The sequence below is a fragment of the Arvicanthis niloticus genome, chromosome 14 (genome assembly GCF_011762505.2).
Source record: "Arvicanthis niloticus isolate mArvNil1 chromosome 14, mArvNil1.pat.X, whole genome shotgun sequence".
Taxonomy (NCBI): Eukaryota; Metazoa; Chordata; class Mammalia; order Rodentia; family Muridae; genus Arvicanthis; species Arvicanthis niloticus.
Window position 1 is genome coordinate 72,176,293 of NC_047671.1, and position 24,600 is coordinate 72,200,892.

The window sequence follows — 24,600 nt, forward strand, 5'->3', positions numbered from 1 at the left end:
TAGCTAGCCACAGACCTGGCTGGTACCCACCCCTGCCCACCCATATTCAACCTATCTCCATAGGAAAACGAGTGAGAGAGCTCCATGCCCAGTTAGAGTTCATGATTTGCTATCAAAGAAAAGGGGAGGGAAGATCCCAAATCATATTCCCTAGTCTGAAGTGAAACTTCTGGATGTGATGTGAAAATCTGCAATCATGTTGTGCTGAATTTCAAACAACAGCAAGAAGTCCAGCTGGAGATAGCCCTGAAGCTGGAGGAGAAGTGGAAATGGGGAGAGAATGGGTTGCCAGAACAACAGAGGGGCGGGAACTTCTTTCAAGCCAGCTGGAACTTAACTTCTCAAAGTCACATGGGTGTGTCTGGGGGTAGTTACTAGGTGAAGACAGTTGGGAAACATTCTCTATTTCTTAGTTTCCTTAGACTTAAGAAGAGAGAGATACAAAAATGCCTCGTAGCCAGTAAAACATAAACAGCACATTCTCAACGAGACAGTTACCCTTGGCTAGGACAAAGTTTCTTTCACTGTGTTTCTCAGTTGTGTGTGTGCGTGTGTGTGTGCGTGTGCGTGTGCGTGTGCGTGTGCGTGTGTGTGTGTGTGTGTGAGTCTGCTCATGAGTCAGAGAGGCTGATGTCCTGTGTCTTCCTCCAGCACTCTTTGCCCCTTGCTGACTCCAGAGCTCACCAATGCAGCTACACAGGCCAGCGAGCCCCAAGATCCCTCCCGTGTTCCCCTCCTCAGGTTAGGGATTCTAGACACACACTGCTTTGCTCAAATTTCCTTTCAGATTTGTATTTTGCTTTACATGCATGAGTATTTTGCCTGCATGCACGTTAAGTGCACAATGTGCATGGGCCAGAAAGTGAAGGACACCCTGAACCTGGAGTTGCAAATGGTTATAAACCACTGTATGAGTACCGGGGACTGAACCTGGGTTCTATACAAGAGCCGTAAGTACTTTTAAGCACTGGATCATCTCTCCAGCCCCACTTGACTGTTGCTCCTGCTGCTGGTGGTGGCTTTTCCCTTCTCCTTCTCTTCCTCCTCCTCCTCTTCCTCTTGTTCCTCCTTTTCTTCTGCTTCTTCCTCTTCCTCCTCCTCTTCCTCCTTCTTAAATATTTCACTGACTGTGCCATATCCCCAGGCCTTTAAACTTCTGTAAGTACAGAACCCCAGACAAGCACTAAGATAGCTTTTCTCTGAAAAATATGAAGTATTTATAAAAATGTTACCCTATAACCTGCCTATCGCCCTTACAGTAAGGCACAAAGTAGTATCTTCTATTATATAAGTCTCCCATGAGGTTTTAGCCAGCTCTACTTGTTTCATAGTTATACAGCTGGAGTTGTGAATTTCAAACCAGAAGCCAGGGAGTTTTACAGAAACTGAGATGGGATATGTAGTGTAAAGCCGAGTTCCATGCATGAAGAGCAATATTCTGATCCATTCATTTTCTCCAAAGACGTTTGCTGAACATCTATCTACTGTATGCTGGGCACCTCGGAAGAACCTGGGGCATAACAATGAACAGATCAGATACAGTTCTGCTTCTTCTGAGCTTAAACTCACAAGAAGACAGAGTAGTCAGAGAAAGCAGGTACTCTATGATTCGAGAAGATGCAGGAAAGAAGATAAAGCACTGAGAGAGCAGGCTGTAGGCGGTCTCAGATGAAGCACGGAGAAGGTACTGAAGTTTAGACTGGGAGCAGACAAGGAAGCCTGCTCTTCTAGGAGCAGAGAAGACAACTTTAGGCAGACAGGACAGCAAGTGCCAGAGCAAAGACCAGGCAGCAAAAGCAGCGAGCAACACACATGGCAACAGTCTGAGTCCCACAATGATGTGGACCCAGTCCTTTGTAGACCATGACTGAAGTGTGGTTTCAGAAAGGGCTCTGTGTTAGCTACTTCCTCTGCTGAAAGAAGCAAGGTAAGGAAGGAAGGACTTATTCTGACTTAGAGTTGAAGGGATGAGTTCATCATGGTGGGGGTATGGTGGTAAAAACGTAAAGCAGGCTGGTCATACTGTGTTACATTCAGGAAGCAAGGAAGAGACAGGAAGCAAAGTCCAGACTACAATACCCCTGGGACCATCCCTTTGTGAGCTATTTCCTTCAGCAAGACTTTACCTCCTAAAATTCTACAAGTTTCCAAGACAGTTCCACCAGTTAGGAAACAAGGGTTCAAATGTATTGCCAATGGGAATTAGTTCACATTCAAACCACAGCAGGCCCCCAGAGCTACCCTCATTAGTAAATGGCCATCCAAATTATTCGCTCTAAACTCTGGGCAGAATCAAACGTGCCCTGTCTGGGTAAACTGCTTTCCCCCAGGATTCACTCCAGACCTTCCTGGGCAAATGTGAAGATCACTGATATTCTTAGAGACACATTGCTGAAGACGAAATAGAAGCTGCAGCTTTGCCCAGCTCATCCTTGTGAATCCAATCTTCCCAAGCACTAAACACAGCGGTCTGCTCCTTACTGGCTCACCTGGCCTTCTCTGTCAGCTATAAATGCCACCTCCATGGTGTCCTGTATGTGGCCTGAAAGAGAGAACCAACTAAATCCTGGGCATCCCCACCTAGAGCCCACCTGAAGGGAGCTCAACCCTCGAGCTGCCTCTGTCCAACCTGGCTGCATTTCTGCATTCATGTGTCCACCCAGCAAATGGCTACTGAGCCACAATAAGATTACAAAGCCCCATTTTCTCTTTGATGCCAACCTCTAAAAGCCCAATGGAACATGTAGGAATTAGTCCCAGATCCACCTGTATCTTGATTTTTACAGTCACTCAGTCTCGTCAGAGCCCTCCCAGTTCTTGCTTATATGAGAACAATGACATGCCTGGCTCTAGTTTCCTCTCAAATAATATTATATCAGATGACAGAATTATAGCAATACCATTAATGTGTGGTAGAACACAGCCATAGTGATTAAGTATACAGTGACTGAACTGTGCTCCAATTCCAACTCTGATGCTTCCTGCCCAAGACCCTTTGACATTCCTGAATTTCCATGTGTTCATCTACAAAATGTGCAGACATGGTTTCATGCATAATATACAGTATTATATATTCTTATGTACTAAATGATATTCTATGTAACAAACTCTGGGAAGTACCTTTCATACCGCCCAGGGACAAACACTCATGTTTCTCTGTGTTCTAATCCCCGAGGTCTGTAAACACAGTCTGACTCTTGTTTATATCCATGTTCATCCTCTTGTCATCATACATACACTGCCTAGAGTTGTGTTCCATGCCAAGAAGATGGTGGCCCAATGCTTGATGCTAACCAATCAGAAAACTCACTGTGCACAGCCAAGGGGGTGAAGAAAGGACAATCGGAAGAACTGATACTCATGAAGGGCCACTCTGTGCCAGCCCCTCCTTTGATGCATTATAGTCTTCAGTGGTAAATCATAAAAACAGCTCCAGCAAGGATTTTAGAAAGCCTGTCATTTAGTTGTTTTTTGTAGTATAGGAAATTAAGACATAAAATCTTTGAGCAAAGTCACTTGGTTGGTAAGCGGTAAAACCCAGATCCAAATCCCAGCAGTGTGGCTCTGAGATTCTTAACCACTGTGTGGTGAGCCAAGGTCATTTAACAAAGAGCAAAGCATTGTGGTTCCAAGCCAATAGCTTGATGTCTTCCAGGATCAGCACAACACTTTAAGAAACACTAGGAAATTTTTCTGAGAAGGATTGTATAGGGAAGGAGATAGAATTGCATCCCAATTGGAGAGAAAGGAAAGCAAAAGGTGAGAGAGGAAAGCCCAAAGCCTCCGCCAGTCTCATTCATGGGGTTAAAAGGAAGGAGCAATGCTTTTACAAATACATCAGACAGAAAAAGAAATATCAAGGAGAAAGTGGTCCCATTAATAAATAAGGAAGGCGGCATAAATCGATGGGGATCTTTCAGTGGGAACTCCTCAACTTGCCTTGCAAAATTGGATTCTAAGGAGAAGAGCAAAGAGGTAGAATGTAAAAGAAGCCAAGAGGGTCCTTGGTAAAAGCTATCAAAGGAAACACACGCCACATACGAAGGGTGCTGCTTCCTGAACACCAGGGACCATCAATACAAGCAGACAAGCTCAGTGTTAATCAAAAATGTCAAGTCCACGTGCAGAGATTTCCCAGGATTCTGTGGCATAGTCTTTCACAAGAGTGTGGTTTGCTTCCTAATCCAGTCTCTATGGAGCCCCTCATAGAAGACGTGGGTAAGATGCAAACAACAGTCATTTGCCTATTTGTTAGGTATCTACTGACTAAGAGTGATAGACCATTGGTTTCCCTATGAAAAGCCTGAGATTCTTATCTGTAAGGAAACCTGAGTAGGCAAAGTAAGAAACCCAACTGAGAAACATAGGAAGAAGAGATCATGAACACCCCAAGGATGGTGTGTGTGCATATGTGTTGGGAGGAGTGGGGCAGTTTATCAATGAACTACAAGTGGCTCTGTCTGTGTGGACACAGCGGCAGTGAAGAGAGAAGAAGACAAGAAGATTGAGCAGGAAGAAGGGAGCCCCAGTATGTAAAGTAGTGCATGCCGTGCTGAGGGTCTTGAATTCTTCTAGATGGTTACAAGAAGCAATGGAAAGATTTCAAGTGGGAAAGTGGCTTGGTTGGATTCTGTTTTAGAAAAAAACAGCTTTAATAGAGGTAGGAAGATGTGGGTGAAGTGCTGAGTAGGGACACCATTGAAGGAGCTATTAAAACAGCTAAGGAGAGATTAAAAGGCCTTGACATGGCTTCAGGACAAGAAGAAAAAAGAAATGATTGGAGACACATTTAGAAGAGAAATTGCAGCAGGGAGATGCTCTGAGATAAAGGCTGGAGATCACCCATCGGGTTTGGCATTTAGGTCATTGGCGACCTTTGTTGAAGGGGTTGTCAGGGATCCCAGAGGGAGGGATGGAGCAGGCAGAGGGTGAACTCAGGGTTAGAGTTAACTTGTGAAGACAAAGTCTGGCTGTGAGAGGAGAAATGAGGGGGAAGGACCATGTGCATACAGGCTAAGCCTTCACATTGTATTATCTATGGAGAAAAGGAGCTGGTGATGTGACTTAGGGGCAGAGCAATTGCTTTGAAAATATACGAAGCCCTGGGTCTGATCCTGATCACCAATAGTACGAAAACAAAAAGCAAGAAAGCATATATGTTAGAGGAAGGCTCCGTAGTGCAGGAAGAAGAGAAATCACATCAGCCTGAAGTTGAGCTATAGATAGGTTTCTGGCTAGAAGGAAATTTGTTGAAGAATCTTGTGCCCACCTGTGGAGTAGCATGTGATGGGAATACAAAGATGATGGGAAGGTTCAAGACCAACGTACGTGACTGAGAAGTGTCTGAAGATAGAATGGATAGAAAGCTTGTTTAATTCCATCCAAGAGCTCGTGGGCTCTGGAAAACAAGCTCCGCAGTGGGGCTTTTCCTTCTACTCAAAGAAGTTCCCCCTACCAGCAACCTTAATGTTGCTTGGGCCGCACAGATTACAGCTTCTCCTGCCGTTCCATTGTGTGGTTGTGTGGAGTTATGTGGGAGCAGCCATGTTTGGGCACACAGTTGCACCTGTAGGGGGGTCATGAAGGATGAATCCCAGCAACGAATAAACTAATCCAAACACAGACTACCAGGATCCCTCCCCGAGGAGTTTAAACTAGATGGGAAAGTTCCCATCTCAGTCAACTTTCTCTCAGACTATAGACTCGGGAGTTACTGAAAGTTGATGTTCCTGACATGCAGGTAACTCAGCAGAAGGAGTGCAGAAAGAGAAGTAAATAGAAGCCAGAAGGGAGTTCCAGGCTTCCTTTGCCACTTGGGACTGTGTCCACACTTAGCTGCATAGCATACCACATGATCTAATGCTTCTTCTCTCTTCTCTATCTCTCTCTGTCTCTGTCTCTGTCTCTCTTTCACACATACACATACACACACTCAAACACACATATACACATACATACACACATACTCACATATGCTCGCACACACACTCTTAGAAATACACACACTCACACGCACTCTGGGGGCTGGAAGAGAGAGACACAGAAACACAGATTTCTAATTTCCGCTTGTCCCTTTGTTTTGGTTTTTATTTCTTGCCATTGTTTTTGTGATTTCTTTTTGGTTTGGGGTTGTTTTATGTGTAGAACTCACTCTGTATTTGAGGGTGTGCTAAAACCCATGACCTGGGTTACATGCTATGTAACCCAGATTTGTACTGAACTAATGGCACTCTACCTGATCCGGCTTCCTGCACGCTGCAATTACGGACATCTGTTGTTTCAGAGATTCTTGGTTTTCCTCATAGAATCACCATCTAGTATGGCACGTTGAAGAAAAACTGTTGAATTTATACAGTTTTGAGTACATTTGGGGGGTTTAGCAGTATTACAGTTTGGATCTTAAACGTCCCCCCAAATACTTCTAACAGTGTCACTACTGTGTAATACTGGAACCTTCAGGAGGTGAGGCATAGTGGGAGAAAGCCTGTTTTTTAAAGGGAACTTCGAGATCATGGTTCTTTCCTGTCCCTTTGCATTCTGGATGCTGAGATGTGAGGAGGGCCAGGATGGGAACAATAGACTTTTCCTTCCTTGCACCTCTGTCCACCTCACCATAGAAGCAACAGGGCCAGGCAACCACGGATTGAACCTTGAAAACTCTGATCTGAAGCCTGAAAAGATCTCCCTTCCGTTTATCTTGGGTATTTGTTACTGTAATGGAAAACTGAGGAATGCAAGAAGCCCAGGGGTGAAAACAGAAGAGGCAGCACACAGAACTAAAGGGATGAGGGGTCTCTCAGTGGTCCGCGTGCTACTGAGCATGCCTCTGAAACTTGACTGTGCCTGGGCAACACAGGCCTCATCTACCACAGCACAGAGTGAGCGTCTGTGCTCTGCTGTTTGCAGTGAGAAACAAAGCTAACACACATGTAGGAGGACCCGGATGGGGCCAACAGACTTGGAAAGAAGGGAGGACCGAGAGATGAAGGGCCCGTGGGAATAGTCGATGTTGAAGGAGCATAGAGAGCGCTGGAAGAGGAGGAGAGCCTATGCAATGGGCAAGACGCTAAAGGGTGATATTTCAGAAACGGATCTCCTTTGAGTAGATTGAGCAATAGGTTTAAAAAGTACCAGAGGAGAGAATTGTGAGGCAGGAAGGCCAGATGCATCTGCTGCAAAAACACAAAGGCCCCTAGTGGATAGCAGGTGTCAAAGATGAGAAGAGCCTGCAAATTAGAAGCCCAAGGGTGACCTGGCCTCACCAGACAGCAATCAGAAAATAGAAAATTAGAGCTGTAGAATAAACCGCAGGATCCTCTCTCCATCTGATACTCCCTCATACCACACTGAGCTGTTTCCTAGGGCATGTCCGAAAGGGAAGCACTGCAGCAGAAGCCAACAACAGAAGCTGCAGATCTATGGCCAAACCTCCTTCCACCACTCCCTGCTGTGTTTCTATGGGAAATTCACCTTAACTCTCTCAACCCGAGTTTCCATATAGGTAAAATTTGAGTGTTTTAGAATGAATGAAAAGTAAGCGAGCTCATAAGCAAAATAACGCCTTAATAAGCGTTCAGAACATAAAGCCTATTATTACTTATTAAGTAAATGTTCAAAGGGCAGAGAAGGAGTTGGAATGATTGCTCACTGTCGGGAGCACTTGCTGTTCTTGCAGAGGACCTGAGTTAGTTCCCAGTGCCCATAGTAGGAAGCTCAAACCCATCTGTTTCCAGCTTGGGAATTCTGATGCTCTCATTTGGCTTCTGCTGGCACCTGCACTCCTGTGCACAGATGCATGCATAATTAAAAATAAAATAAATCTCAGGGGGGCAGAATGGAAATTTTTGGGGACAAATCAGGTAAGTTGATGGAGCTCTAAGTGAAAATAGATATGTAAGAGGAAATGGTGAGAGTCTGTAGTGGAGGTGACCAAGAAGGAGAAGGTGGCAACACGGAGGCTGGAGAATGGCTCAGTTCATTCTTAGGGATGCTAGTATTCATATTATTGCTGCATCTTGCTACCTAAAATTCAGGGGCTTAAGGCAACAGAGATGTAATGGCTTATGGTTATTTGGGCTAAAGTACACAATGTCAGCTGGGCTGTGTTCCTTTCTGGAGGTACTGGTGAAGAATCCTTTTCCTTTTTGTCTTATGCATGTGCTGACCTCCAACCCATGCCCATTTCCGGAACCAAACCTCTCTGCCTGACCCTTCTTCCCTTTCTGTGTCTTTCTGGCCACAGCTGGGAAATGTCTACCTTTCAGGAGCATTGTAAATACAGCGAGTCCACATGCATAAGCAAGGATGCCTTCCACATCTCTAGGTCTAGCTTAATGACATCCTCTAAGCTCCCTTTGTCTGTTAGTAAGTGATTACCATTTCTGGTGATACCTATGTGGGCGTGAGAGATGTTTGTCTGCTTGTTTGAATAAAGTATCACACTGTGGCAGACCCTGACTCCTGCTACAGGTTCATCAGCGTGGAGTAGTTGGAAATTTGATCAAGATTCGAAATGAAATGGAGGCATGAGGTTGTTTTGATGGATGTGCACTGTTCCTCCCAGGCAGAGGGCAGGAGGTCAGGAAAGCAGGATGCGGAGTCAGCCCTGATGCTCACCTCAGGGCACATCTCAGACCAGCTGGCTGTAGTGGGCATGAAGTGTGGGGGCTGAGAACTGACTGCGGAATTGGTTGGAGCGGATATGATGCCAAAGGTGAGCATGAACCTGCCCTTCCCAGCTGGGGGCCTCCTCTCCAGCAAGGCCCTTCTGTTGCCCAGAAGTGTGAGCTCAGGAGACGATGCTGGAAGACTTTTTCCTCTTCACCTCGTACCCCAGCTCCATCTAACTTTGTCCTCTGCAAAGTGCCTGATGCAGAGACAAAAATTGAGGCAGATGACTGGCAGCTATAATGCAGTCGTTTGTTTTCTCATGTGTATTTTCCTCCTAACAGAGAATCATATCTTAACCCAATGAAAGAACTGCTAATGGTGGGCTTTCTATACTCTTCCACACACTAGAGAACACAAGAGGACCACCAAGCACACTTATCAAACGTGGGGGGGGGGGGGCGACACCTACAACAGTTGTCCCCAAGCAGGAGCAGATCCAGCTCCAAAATAAATAAAAGCCGTGGTACCTCACTGCCTGCCAGTAACAATGTCTTTGAAGCTGGGGGTTCCAGCTGCTCTGCAGCCAGCATGTATTTATTGCCTTGCTATTGAGCATCCCCCCCAGAACACCCTCACTTCCGCCTCTCATGTCCCTGATTTGAGAGCACTCTGGCCAACTTCCTGTCAAATCTCACCAGAGACACCTGCAGCAGAGAAGGAAGGCCCAGTTGTGACCATTGTTTCAAACCAGACCTGACAACCTACCTGCTTCGGTAGAGGGGAAGGAGGAAGGGGCGGGCATTGGCAATTGAAGGATTAGAAGGCTTAATAGCTACTCTCCACGTTTAACTTTATGATTCTGGAGTCTTTGAAACATTAATAACCTACTTGATGACATTTGTGGTCCCCAGCCCCCAACTCTGGGAATGTCGATGCTGAAATGGCTTTTTGGGGAATTGGCACACACATTTTTGTTCCTTCTTTTATGACTGTGCATCCCAGCCTCTGTCAGACACAGCAAAAAGACTTTCCTTTGCCTAGACAAGGTTCCCTCATTGATTGGAACCTTTTATCTAGACATCAGACGTTACGATTCCCCAGCACAGGACTGGACTTGCTAACAACTGAGGAGTGTTCTGACGGCCAGCACACCCCATTGGGCCTATCTCTCCTTTCCTTCATTATTGTTGTGATGAGAAACAAACAAAAATTTCTAGAGCAGTTTTTTTGTTTGTTTGTTTGTTTGTTTGTTTGCAGGAAGGAGCACACATCTCCAGGCTTACTCTGCAGAGTGAGGCTATCTCCGAGCTTTTCACTGAGCTCGGCCACCAAGGAGCTGTGGCTCACTGAACCATCTTTAAGATGGTTCTTCAGAGACTTTCTAGAAACAAATGGTAACAGTAAGCAGTGGAGAATGAAGTAGTGGCCCTGTCTGTGTTGCTCCCAATACTTAGGAATAGCCCCAGATGCAATCAATGGCTGCCTGCAGAAGAAAACTCCCATCGTTCAGTGAGTCCATGTGCCCAATTTATAGTCAGCTAGCCCACAAGCACAGCAAGATGCATCGGATAATGACAAGACTCTTACCTCTGCACCAAAGCGAAGACAAAATGTCCCAGCTAAATGAAAACAGAAAAAAAGTGACACAAATCAAAGTAGGAAGGTATCTACAAAATATTAGAAGACAGTAAGGCAGTGATTCTTCTCCTGCAGTACATTCTGAAGAACTGAGAACACATATCTCCATAAAACTGTAGATACTCAGCGAAGAATTACACATAGAGTCCCAAGGAGGAATTAACGTGATGTCCATCTTCTGATGAATGGATAAAAACATGTGGTATATTCATACAGTGGAACATTATTAATCCATAGAATAAGAATGAAGCTCTGATACATGTCTCAATGTGGATAAGCTTTGTGACCATAATGCTAATTCAAAGAAATGAGGTGCAAAAGGCTATGTTATATTATTCTTCTGATTTGAAACACCCCAAATATGCAAATCCGTGGAGACAAGAAGTAGAGCAAGGGACAAGTGAGGGAAAGATAACATGACAAGGTCTCTAAGGAAAGCTGGAAGTGTTCTGGAAACAGTTGCCCAGCTACATACACATGCTGAAAAGAACACAGAATTGGACATATTGCATGGGTAGATTTCATTATAGCACAGGGATTTAATCTCAATAATAAAAATTGTGAAGCCATTGTCATACAAGGAAGGTTAGGTTAAGAGACATCTCAGAGATGGCGGTCACTACATTCTCTCTCTAGAACTTCATCAGCACTTTCTATGGAAGCATTTACTAAGGGAGGTGTAGCATGGCACTGTACTCAACAAACAGAGCCTGCTAACAGTGAGAGATACACATAGCTTCTGTGCTCTTGAAGGATATCATCCAGCAGTGGGTGTACAACATGTTAATATGACAATAATATAAATAAGTACTGGGTTATAAATGGATGGCTGGGTAGATAGATAATAAATATACAGAAGATATATAGATGATATACAGATGATAGATAGATAGATAGATAGATAGATAGATAGATAGATAGATGATAGGTAAATAGGTTGTAGATGAATGACTAAAAAGGTGTCAAAAATAAATGACAAATAGTTGATTGGCAGGTAATATATGCATATATAAAAGGAGTAACATTAAGTGTTTAAATTTCATGTTCTATTGTATTATTCGACAAAGCTTAGTCTCTTGAGCCACCAGTAACATCCTACTATCTAGAGATGTTGGGTTTACCCAGTCCTTAAACCAAAATTATTTTTTCTTGTGACTCTCACAACAAAGAAAAGGGCAGTGAGACCACCATTGTTCTGCCCGGCTGACAGGGCAGATCACAGTGAGAAACATTTGCTACCCTGTGACCATTGGTAGAGCAATAGAGGCCACTGGGGATGATACCAGTGAAACACACACTGAAGACTCACTTTAAAGATGGAGAAAATCAAGCTCTCAGACACAAAGGGTTCACCCAAGGGCTGGCAACTTGAATGGTAGACCTGAGACATGAACCCAGGAATTCTGTGCTCCAGTTCTTGAACACCAATTGCCACTCACCAGTGTGAAGTAATGGATGATCCTAAATTAGTGAGCATTCCATCAAGACAATCCACTTTTGTGTCTGCGTCAGCCTCAAGGGGAGGGGAATTATATGCCACATCTCAAAGAAGACTTTGTGATAATGGAAACCGAGTCTCGGGAGTCTAGAAAAGCAGGCGCTAACCTGGTGTATGTATTGTTCCCAACCAAATCATACTTAGATATGCTAAGCCCACCTGGTACTTATCTCTCATCATTAACTTGCTAAGGCTTACAATCACCATAGAAACACATCTGAATCAATGTGACCAGCTGCCTCACACTCCTGCTGCCATGCCACCCCACCACGATGGGCAAACTGTGAGGAAAAAAACAAACGTTTCCTTCTTTAATGTACCTCTGTCATGCATTTTGTCACAGCAATGAAGTTAAACAAAAACTAACATACTCTAATTCACCATGAGCTAGCCCTTTTCCGCGCAGTCATGTTTGTCCACATTATTTTAGACTGCTCACTCTCTTCCATGATTTCGGCCCATTTAGAAAAGAAATGATTTTGCAAATGCTTGCAGAAGGACTCTCTTATTATTCAAACCTAATATATCCCCCACGAGTTCCTTTATTTAACTTATCCTAGCTGCTGTCAATGATGTTTTAAGAGGTTCTAGAACCTTCAGGATGTGGGGAACAATGCAGGTATACCTTGATGGTTCTGGTCTAACTTACTCCTTCTTGGTCCAGCTGCTGTGTAAAGAGCATCCCCACCTGCCTGCATGCCATGGAGTTGCTTCATCATGCCACGCTTATAATCAGCTGAACCCTCTGAGATCATGAGCCAAGATAAGCCTCACTGGAGGTGTTAGGCATCTTCACAGCATGCATATGCATAACTGCTACAGATGCCAACAGCCTCAGTGCATAGACCTGGCCTTGAAGAGCTCTCCAGAGAACCACTGCCTGCCTCTCATCTCATTTCTTGGTCATCTAAAATAAGATATAGTCTCCAGGTATTTTTAAATCTAGACTTGGAGACTGGTGCTCTTTAGTTTCTAAATACCTGACCTATTTCACAAACCAACAGCCCTGGGCAGCACTCGCTTAGTCTGCTTTCATTGGAAGCCAGGGTCTTACTCTCAGTCATGAGCTGAAAATCCCACCTCTCTTCCTCTTCTGCTTGTGCCCAACTGACCAGGACTCTCTTCTCCTCCTCTCTTTCTCATCTTCCATCCTCTTCTTTATTATCTCTCTCTCACCTCTCAAGAGGGATTATGAACTCAACTAAATTAATATTTTAAAATATAAGGGACACAAGAGGCTTCTGAGTATAAATAAATGTATAAGGAAATGTTACATAAATAAATGTGAGTAGCTTGACCTAGTTTCTGAAAGAGCCCCAGTTGGGCTCAGCTCTCCGGTGAGCTGGGTCTACCGAAAGCCTAAGCGTTTCTTTCTGGTGAACTTTCCACTTTCTGTCCTATCTTAGTGTATTTGGCTAGAATCCTTAAGCATGATTTTTTTTTAAATAAAATACGTGGAATAATTAGAGGTACTGAAATGTCTAATGTGCACAGCATGCTTTGTGTATGCAGAGCTCCACACAGATTGTCAGACCTAATCTCACAACAACTGCACGGGTTAATGAAGGTATCGGTAGGTAGAAGGTGTATAGGTACATGAACTATCCCATCTAGTGAATGAAGAAAACACAGCCTCCTCCTGGACATCTAGCAAGGAAAAGATAGAACACACTGGGGCTGTTTGACCCTAAGTACAACACTCATGTGCTTTGCTACAGCTAGTTCATAGAAAAGGGAAAGAAGAATATAGATGTGTAGGAGAAATTGAGGAGACAACAAAATGAAGGACAAGAATGGAGGTTGGAGGGTGGGGACATAGCAGGCAGAACCACCTCTCTGGGGCTGGAGGGATGGCTCAGCGGTTTAGAGCCCATACTTCTCTCCCAGAGGACCTCTGTTCAGTTCCTAGGACCCATGTCAGGTGGCTCACAGTACAGCCCGTAAGTCCAGCTTTTGATGTCCTCTTCTGTGTGTGGCTGAGTTTTATGTTAACTTGACACAAACTAGAGTAATCAGAGAGGAAGAGACCTAGATTGAGAAGAAATGCTTCTATAAAATGCCTTTAGGGCATTTTATCAATTAGTATTGGATGGAGGTGGGCAGCCCATTGTGAGTGGTGCCATTCCTGGACTTATGGTCCTGGGTTCTATAAGAAAGCAAGCAGAACAAGCATGGAGAGCAAGGCAGTAAGCAGCACCCCTCCATGGCCACTGCATCAGATCCTGCCTCCAGATTCCTGTCTGAGTTCCTGTCCTGACTTCCTTCAGTGATGAATAGTGATGTGGAAGTGTAAGCTAAATAAACCCTCTGTTCCCCAAGTTGCTCTTGGTCATGATGTTTTGTTACAGCCATAGTAACCCTAAGACAGTGGCACACTTCCGCATACACGTGCCTACACAATTTCTTTCTTTCTTTTTTTTTAAATGCTACTTCTGGAAAGTATATAGAAAATCTTCAGCTAGCTCCTCAGAGTGAATGTGCTTAGGTGTAATAAACAGGAAGCAGAATGCTACTGTAGTCTAGGCTCTGCTAGAAGCTCTCTCAGAAACACAAAAACACAGTTCATTCTCTGTATCTGGGGGCCCATATCATCAGAGTCAACCAAAGGCAGATTAAAAATGCAACAGGTCCATGAGGGCTTTGTGGACACTTAACATGTATAACCTTTTCCTACATCATCATTCTCTCTGTCTCTCTGAACAACGCAGTATAAAAAGAATTCATATGGCAGTTCCTTTGTGTTAGGTAAGAACCTCGGGGTGGTCTCACCTCCTTGACCTCCATTACCTCGTTCAATCCACATTTAAAACCATTCTTTCCAAGAAGTACATATAAGTACATATACTTATAACATAAGTACATATAATATAATATAATAAGTACATATAATAGCTACATGTAACAACATTAGTCTTTATCACTACTATTAATACTTGCACAAATTGTCCAGGAATCAATTTTCTCATAATCTCACAAACCTTTCTCTATGCACTCTTAGCTTTATATCTGTAGCCACAAAAAAAAAAAAAAAAAAAAAAAAAAAAAAAAAAAAAAAAAAAAAAAAAAAATCCCCACAGATACTTGATACTCAACCATGACTGTCACCTTCTTGGTCCACTCTAAGATCTTAGACTTTAGAGATGGATTTCTCCCTGGATGGCTACAGGGAGAGGAAGGACCGATACCTTGAGACCTGCCTTATCTCTAGAATACCATAAATCATGATAAGGATGATGAGAGCCAGGAATCGGTTACTTAAGTCTGAGCATCTCTCTGACTTGCTGCATACAGAGCTGCTAGTCCTCTTTTCAGCAGGCCATCCATATGGTTTATGGGAAAGTGCCTCAGTGGACATTTTAACAGTACAAAAGCCAGGCAAAGAGAATCCACTGAAATAAAGATGTTCCAAGATGCAATTGCTGCAAGCAACAAAAGAACAGGATAAAATAACAGTGTCGAGGGAGACCGCAGTTTCTGCAAATGTACTTTAGCTGTGGGGTGAGGACATTGATCCCTTCCCTATTCCCTACTGGTGCTTGGACTGGGTTTGAGCTCCTGTGCTTTGTGGTCGGAGGGCTTGAAATTGGCGGAGCCATGCTTCTGAGAATGTTTCAGATTTGAGACAAAAGTAAGTAGCAGAAGCTGCACGCAGGAGTTTGAGATTCTAAACATAGCAATTTTCTTAGACCCAAAGGACGGAGTTTAGCTAGAGAGAATGGCAGGCTGTGCTCTGTCCTCTTTTGTGTGACCCACCTGGCAGAGGTCCATGCCTCTCGCAGCACTGGGAAAATGATAGGAAGAAAACAACCTGTCCTACCCTATGGTTAAGGTGGGAGGGGGCTCTAGGATGACACTTTGAATCCTGGCTCATTCATGTGTTAGCTGTGTGAGCCAAGACTTCATTTAACCAGTTCCACACTGCTGTCTCCAGAGAGCTTCACAAAGGACTTTGATGTCCAATTACCAATGGCATGTGTTTGTCTTCTGCTCCCCCTCAAGCCTCCTCCCCCGCCCCACACACTTGAACCCCAGATGTCCATTTCTAAGGGAGACTTGCAGCTCTAGAAGCCCCTGTGAACTCAGTGGCCAGAGTTAATCTTCCTTGAGTGGCCCTGTATCCTTTCAAAGGGAACGGGACAGAAGGAACATAGAAAGACTAAGCAGCCTCCAAATTGGAGGCCACTGGTGGGTCCACACTTTATATAAGGGTTTCTTAAGCTTTTTCTAATCTCAACAACTTCTTACTTTGTACTTTTAAGAATAATTTTTTAAATTTATGCATGTGTGTGGGCCTGAGTGAGTTTATATGCAGGGTCTCAAAAGACCCAAAGATGGAATTGGATCCCCAAGAACTCCTGTTAGCTGCTAATATGGGTGCTGGGAACTGAATCTGAGTCCTCTACAAGAGCGGTCATCTCAATCACTGAGCTGAGCTAGCTCTCCAGGCCCCACTCAGTAAAGTTTTATGTGACCCTAAGCATATAGCTTTATAAAATACTATACAAACAAAGCGTTATAATAAACGTGGAAGAAAACATTCTGAAACATTTGTTTTACATATATTTTAGTGTTTATTAAGGATAAAAGGAAATTTACATATCAGTGAGATGAATTTTACACTGCTTGTTTTGTATAAAAAGCTAAATTTGGCTGAATGTTTGATATTGCAGCATGTAAGGCATCTACGGCATTTTTAAAGAGTTGATCAACATTGGTCGTATGATCTTCAAGACTGAGAGAGTCGATTCACATAAATACACAGCACAAAATGACAGGACTATGTTTAGGACCATTACAGAAATGGCTGAAATTCTGTCCTATATCCCAACAAAAAAAACTCATTTAATAACTTGTCTTTATGAAATTCAAGTCATCAAAACAAGCATCAACTTTAAAAATTAAACAGTCGGAAGATGTGCTCATTTGGTACTCACCTGGAACAATGTTAGGATCTCTAAAACGTCCCACAGGTAAATCATTGTTTCATACATACAGTTTAGAAAAGCTACAGGTTAGAACACACAGCAGCCTCAGGAGTCACAGCACACGCACTGCACGGTGTTCACACAGTGGTGTTCACATGGTACGCTCAAAGGCTCAGAGCTGAAGCCGCAGTGAAGTCACACTTTGCAACACAGGAGAACACTGCCAGAAGCACCTTGGATTTATTACATCTGATTTTGAGCTAAATTTTGGTCGTTGTCTATTCAGAAGCCCTTCATAGTTGCTCTGTGTGTGTGCGTGCGTGTGTGCGTGCGTGCGTGTGTGTATGCATGTCCTTAAGGTCCTCCAAACCTCACCACTTGGGGGTCAGGGCATATGGTTAAGAAGCTGGGCTGTAAGTGGTTCCATAGAACAAGTGAATGAAGCCCTGGGAACTGAGTGCCTTGTTGGAAAGGAAGAAAGTTTCGGTGCTCTCTGTATTGAGTCTTTAAAAGCTTCCATATCTTCATGAAGACAAGAGAATTTAGAAATGCCCTTTCCTTACATACAAGAGGAATAGAAGATGCTTCTAGGAATGAAAGGAATCTCCCACCTTTTCACGCCTCTTGTTTAGACCACACTGGCAGGAAATTGGTGAGCTCTAACTCAGATCTCCAGGCCCATTTTCCTGTAAACAGTACTTTCCAATCTCTTCTTCATGTTCTGTTTGCATTTCTGCCTCTACATGTATCATGTGTCCCTAAGACAGAGAAGCTAGGCTGTTGCTCTGTCCCTGTACAAGCATCTTGCTTTTCCCCAGTACTTGTCAAGGTAATTAGATAGGTCTTGTCCTGTATTTCCAGAAGGGGTAACGGAGTTGATGGGGCTCCTTAAGTTTTCAGCACTCAGAATTATTCCAAGACTAATGAAATACACACTCCTAATTCATGTATTCCAGGCCAATGGATCCTAGGACCATCTTGAGTACAAAGCCCAGCCACATACCATGGTACGTAAACCAACAGATGTACTGTCCCCAAGCTTTCTCCAAGCTTATCTGGTGCTTCCTGAGACTCCGTTTCTTTAATGTCATTCCCGACCTATGACAAACATACTGAAGGACATTCTCCAACTTGTTTCTAGACTTCAAGAGCCTCTCTCCGTTTTTTGTGAATGACCCCAGTTAAAAGCCTCTGGACTTCATACCATTGTGTCTGAGCTTCTTCTAAGATTTGTGCTGAAGTTCATGCCTCTATCCTCCCTGAGCTCCAGGCATATCTATGTAGAAGGAGAGGAAATCCTTGCACACCTTAACTGGAGACTCAGAGACCACCTGTAGACAGACAGGTCATTGCCTGCCCTTAACACTCAGCTGTATTTCTCTCTAGGAAATACCTTTAGCTGGTGGAAACTGCTTCTACAATGGTTATCTCTCCAACCTGAAAAGGGAACTCAGTGGAGGACAAGAGATGAAAGACTCCTTTGACTCAGAATTCTTTGAAGGGTCTTCCTGACAAGAACCCCCATCCCCCATGGGAGGAGCTAAGTCCTCTGTCATAGGCTCACTCACTCCTCAGCCAAGTCCTCCCCTGCTGTGTGTGTGTGTATTTCTCGTGTGTGTGTGTGTGTGTGTGTGTGTGTGTGTGTGTGTGTGTATGTACTTCTATGAGAAGCTACCCTAGTATGCATCTGGACATTAGTCTTGGAATTTTAATCTGTTTCATTTAATAATAACCAATATACCTATCCTTGTCAGGCAACAGCAATTATGATAGTAAATAAGCACTTTGTAAGGAACAACTGAAGTTGGGAGATTGTGAGGTGTAAACACAGTAGCTCACACTGGTTTGAACTGTCCCCTCTAATCCATGCTGTGCTCGGTGCCTTGACCAGCAGGTATCTCCAAATGCCGGGATAGCTAAATGAACATGGGGTAGGAGGCCTGGTGGAGTGTTTAGGTCTTTATAGACATCCAAACTGCCAGCACTAGTTTCCTCTCCACCTGCTTGACTTTACTCTAAGAGAGGGTCTGTACAAATAAATACAAGGGCTCTTACTTTGAGTTGAAAATGGTACTTTTCCTTCAAAGTTTTCTACTCTTTAGGGCAGGGACCACCTGATATTCAGATGTACAGAGCACAGCAAGATATTCCACTGTCTTCATTGGCAACCATGATTACTCCCTCCAAGGCACTGTGTTTAGAAAATGCATACCAAGCTCGAGTAAGTCTATCTGGCTGTGTCACCTCCAGATGGCATTTTCTTCCCCCAGAACAGGACCCGTATCCTACTCTTTTTTCAGAGAGGGAGAACCAGTTTCCAAACCTGGGTTCTGTATTCTATGCCAGGCTTTCTTACAAGCATGAAGGATGCTGCTAACTGATTGGTTTGGTATGGCGTAGTTTCTTCAGTTCTTTGGTGTGGAGGACAAACATCTTTAGTAATTCTCTGCCCACTTCTACTACTCCATATTCTGCCAGGTCTAAGGCACTTCTACCTACAATAAAATGCTATGTAGCTCTCTAACACAGATGTGTACAGCCACTCTGCCAGCTAATGAGGCAGTCCAGAGACTGAGGAACACCAGATAACCTCCACTCAGAGTGTTGACCCCAGACAGGACACCAGCATGTGGCTTGCTGCTATGTTTGTTCAAAACAACTTCCCATTAGTGTGGCTCCTGTACCACCTGAACAGAAGAGCAGAACTCCTCTGGCATGTTTCATCTGTTGCTTATTTCATCTGCCTCCAAAATGAACCATCCTCCGTCTTAATGAAAATGCTACTCAATTACTATGATTTTATTAACAAGACAAGTGTAGCTATTTAGTGTGTAACAATGCAAGAGTTATAATTCCAAGGGGATTGTCAGATGCTAATTCCAAATTCAAAATGCAAAGCAAATTTTTATTAGCCGGTTCCCGGCAAAGGATACTTCAGCTCTGGGCTGCAATAATATTTGGATTTGATGCTTGCTTTATTAAAGTCAGAAAGTTTTCCAACATGGCCAGAACATTATAAGTGCTTATAGAGTTTGATCATTCAAAATGATTTAAACCATGCCTTTATCTTGTTTTTGTTTTTCATGAAGTCAATAGGACCAAGCATGTACAATGTGGCAAATTCACCTGTCTCTCTATTTGAATTATGTCACATGATGTAGACTAAGACCCTTCAAACCCATTGCCAGTTTCCCATGAATGGGTTAGGCTTGAGCCTAGAGCACAGAGAAAGAATTTTTAATTGAATTTGGGGTTGAAAATGTAAGCCTATCTACAATGGATTTTTTTTAATAGCTAAGTACAATCTTAACTATCAAAATGGGAGTTTTCCTGTCAATGAAAATGTCTTAGAAGATACTTAATCAGAGAAGCCATAAAGACACAATAAAGGGATATTTGTCCAAAGATATTAGGAAGAAGTGGATGCAGAGTAATGAAGCCTCTTCCTGTGTATACCCTGGTGAGTTTTAATGTACTTAGTCTACAAGTTACAGAAAACAAATGCAATTCAATATTATAAAACATCCTTAATAACATATGTGTAGAGCCATATGCTAGGAATGGTGTGATACAATAAAAGATTTAAAACATCTACAACAGGCCTTGTGGAAATTATAATTAAAACTGGAACCATGGTCATGAGTAACTACAGTTGTACATCATAGTGTCTAAAAAGGAAACCAAGACACATCTTAACTAGATTTTGTTATATGTTAATCTGAAAATCAATCTGGAGGCCAGCAAGATGGCCCAGCAGGTAAAGGAGCTTGCTGCCAAGCCTGAAAACCAGGAAGACAAACCGCAGAATGAAAGAATCCATTTCATGAAGCTGTCTTCTCACCTCTGAGTGTATGCCATGGCAAATATGCACACAAATAAATAATAAGAAATGCAATTTAAAAATTTAAAGACTCAATCTAAGAAATGTCGGCACTTGAGAATATTAGGATTTGGTAGAACCGAGTGGTTTGTAGATTAAACAGTAAAACATCCTAATCTGCTTGCTTCTCAGAAGTCTTAGCAGCAATACAACATAGAAATAAGTAATAGCTGTAAGGAAATTAAGAATGGGTTTTGCTCTCTGGGAGAGTGGCAGAAGCTGTCTGAAGAGGGAGGGATGATATGCATTTGGCCTTGAATAACTTGAGGAGTGGTCAAGCACTGTGAGGAGAGTCCTACAGCATCAGACATCTGCATAAACACAGTCCAGTCCGTACTGTCCTTTCTCCTTACCAGGCTAAGGAGATGGTTCAGTTGGTAAAACACTTGCTGCTAAATTACAAGAACCTGAGTTTAGATTCTCATCTTTATATAAGTATGCCTACACACACACACACACACACACACACACACACACACACACACACACACACTTAAAAAACTTCTCTATGTGAATATTAGATAAAAAAAATAAGAGTTAAAACCAACATTGCTGGTCTGCTTCAGTTTCCCCACTAATGACCTGTGTCTGGAGAAGTCAGCTGCTTCCTCTAACCATAACAAGCTGGAATAGCCTCAGGCATCTTGGATTGGAGCCCCAAGACCTGGGCTTTCAGCACATCCTAGAAAGGTCCGTTTTCTCTAGACCATATTTAAAGCCACCTTGGACTCTTTGTCCACCTCATTCTTGGTCCTAATCCCTGACTTAAATTCTTGTCATTCCTTCCTGAATCTTGATGTCCCCTTTGAACACCTTTCTTCTGCAACTGGTGGAATTTATTAAACTTGTGATTAGTACCACAAATGGATTTGATGGAGGAACAGAGTGAGCTTGTAAATTCTTGAAGACAGAGGGCTTTCCTATTTAACGCTGGTACAGGGTTCCTGCCTCTCTTGCTTGAACACGTGTTTGATGAAGGTTTTTAAATTAACGGATTAACTCCACTGTTGAATAGGATTGATTAATCAAGGCAACACAGAAAAGATGTGTTTCATCAGATGGGCTTTGTACATGCTGAACAGTTATTAGAATGATAATGAGCAACATAAGAATATTTTAGGATCTATCAAGTTGTTTTGGCTCGCCCACAAGGTTAAAGCACGCCATAAAGTTGATTGATGCTTTCTGCCTTCCGCTAAGCGGACAGCCCTCATCTCACACTGCAGTTTATGGGTCCCGACCCCACATTCCACAGATGACCTGGAAGGGCTCTGTTTCTGGGAGCCAATTCTGATAAGCCACCTGAGAACACTACTTGGAGACAGGCAGGCAAGTAGAGGGGTGCTCACGAGCCAGCTGGCGCAACCCAGTGCCTTCTGCAAACTTCCCCAGATTCAATCATGGTGTGTTTGACAGACAACAGCACTAATCTCTTCAGGAACACCCAGAACACAGAGTCATCTGCGCTTCTAGGCTGAATTTTGCAGAAAATGGGAGATGGCACCCAACCTCCTCTGGCGTGCCAAGAGTGTGGCTGGTCTATGTGATACCCAGGCAGCTGGCACACTCTGGCACTCAATGGGACCACCGCAGAAGCTGGTGAATGGTGCTAGGGCTCTCTGGGGTGGGGGTGCAATCTGCATTACAATATGTGCTCTGAGGCTGTGGGGAAGGCTCTTACTGTAACCCAACACCTTGTACAAGATGCTACTGGGCACTGAAGCCAGTATCACTAAGATTTGTTGTTTTGCCTCCGCCTATGGGTCTGAAGTCCAGAAGCATGTCTGAAGTGGGGAGGACAACCCTCAGCACAGAATAGGAAAGTCAGACACCCTCCTTCCTCTAAGGGAGGTAACCCCAATGTGCCCAAGGAGTTGTGTGCCCCATTTGTAAAAATGGAAGATACCTTGCTAATTGACAGGCCCACGAATGGTGTGGCACTTTAAATTACCTTGGCATTAATTGCCTGGACAGGTTGTTCACTCAAATTGCCCTGGCTTGCTAATAACCTGAACGGGCTGGTGTTTTAAATGACCATGGCACTAATGGCCCAGGCTGGCTGCTATTTCATATAGTCCTGGCACTAATGGCCTGGAAAGGGGCTTGCTTTGCAGATTAACGAGTGTCCTCCAAATGGCAAAGGATTATGGAAAAAGAAAGAAAAACAAGCATTTGAAAGGGAAATAAGAAAGAAGTTTCATTTCTCTCTGGGTATCAGGGGTTCTGAGCAGGTGGAGAGCATGGGCCTTCTCTGAGGACCACCTCTTCTTTCCTCTTCTCCACCCCCTCCCCAGCCACACTGGGGTTTGTTTTCCTTTTTTTTTTTTTTTTTTTTTTTTTTTTTTGCCTTTTTTGTTTTCAGTTTAAAAATTAGACCCAATTCACTGAAGCGGAAACAATGCCTTCTTTGCGCCAGCCATTATGTGTTTTAGTTTTTGATCATCCCTAACTTCCCCGTTCCCACGTACCCCCAAGTCATCTGAGGGCTGATCAATTTATTGACTGATCGTGAGGCACTGATCAATTTATCATCTTCTGTGTGCAAAAGCCCTGTTGAGTCCTTGGGGTGGAGAGAAGAGGCCATAGACTTAGACCTGACCTGCAGGATTGCCCACTTCAGTCCTCCCAAATGAAGTCATTCATAGGTAATTGCAGAGCAGCTTGGATGGCTATGAGCATCTACGGGGAGGGGCGGACTGAAGAGCTCTACAGGAGAGGTGAACCATGAGGAGATGAGAGAGAGTCTCTCAAGACAAGATGTGGGGGAGGGGAAGGTCCTGCAGAAAGAGAAGGTGCACAGAGGCAAAAAAGAAGGAAACACAAAGCTACAATGTAGCTCACAGCTCACAGGAGAGGAGCGGAAAGGCAAGGCCACAAAGAGGCTGGAGTTGGTTGGCTGGTTGGTGGCACAGCGGGTGAAGCCTGGGGAAAGAAGGGAGAGATCTGAGGAGCACTTCTGAAATCAAGCCTCCAGGATCTGAGGATTGACTGCACCCGGGATTAGAGAGTGAGAAACAGGTTGCTTCAGGCTGATGGCCAGGTGCTGCTACACATTGCAGACAAGTTTTTCAAGAGGGGAAGGTTAGAGGAGGGTGGACGTGAGGATGTGACCATTGTGAAAGACAGTGGTTTCTGTGTTACTTCTGCAGTTCAGCTCATGCCCACTGCTTATAGATACATGGAGCAAACATAGCTTCAGAGGCTATCTTGTGCATGGCGGTCTGAACGTACAATGGGGTTCAGGGATGGATTGGAGATAGCATTTGTTTTGGATCTGGGGGTTTCGGTATTTTGTTTGGTTTTGCCTTGTTTTTCTGTTATTAGAATAATGAGAGAGAAGTAGTTTTGAAAGAAGATAGAGTAGCCATACAAAGTTAACTGAGACATTCGATGCTATCCTATCAATGGGTTTTGACAAGTAAAAACAGAAACCCAGAACTTTCTCTGTTTCTTCCTCTCACCCCCCCCCACACACACACATTTGTAAGGCTGTAATAAACTGAGAAAGTGAATAAATTTTAAGAAAATCAAATAACTTTCATTGAGTTAACTGATTTCAATTGGATACTGATTCATTGAGAGGCTAGCATTGGTGAGGCTCCATGTAAGATGCGTCTGAAAATGTGAAGACTTGTGATCCTTGCTGCCGAAGACCTTAATGTCCCAAGCCAGATTACAGTCACTACTCATCTCTTTATAGGTCCCTGACTTGAGAGTTGGTCTCAGTGGCCAGCCTTTCCAAAGTACACACAAACAGTTGGGCAAAGGTGGCAGCTTTAAAAGGGAAACTTGCTGCTCCTCAAACCTCAATAGACACCATGTTTGTTAAGCATAGGGCACCATGCTGGGCACAGTGTGACGTCTAAGATACGGAGACATAGACCTTGACCTCCAGGGTTTTACCTGTGAACATCCAAAGCCCCTTGATGTCTCAGGAAGGGCATAGCAACCTCGGTCCTTTTTGTTAAAATACACTGTCCTAGGCTGTCTTTTATCTGAAATAATGCAACTTAACAAAGACTTAAGGCAGAGCTTGGACCAGAAAGGAA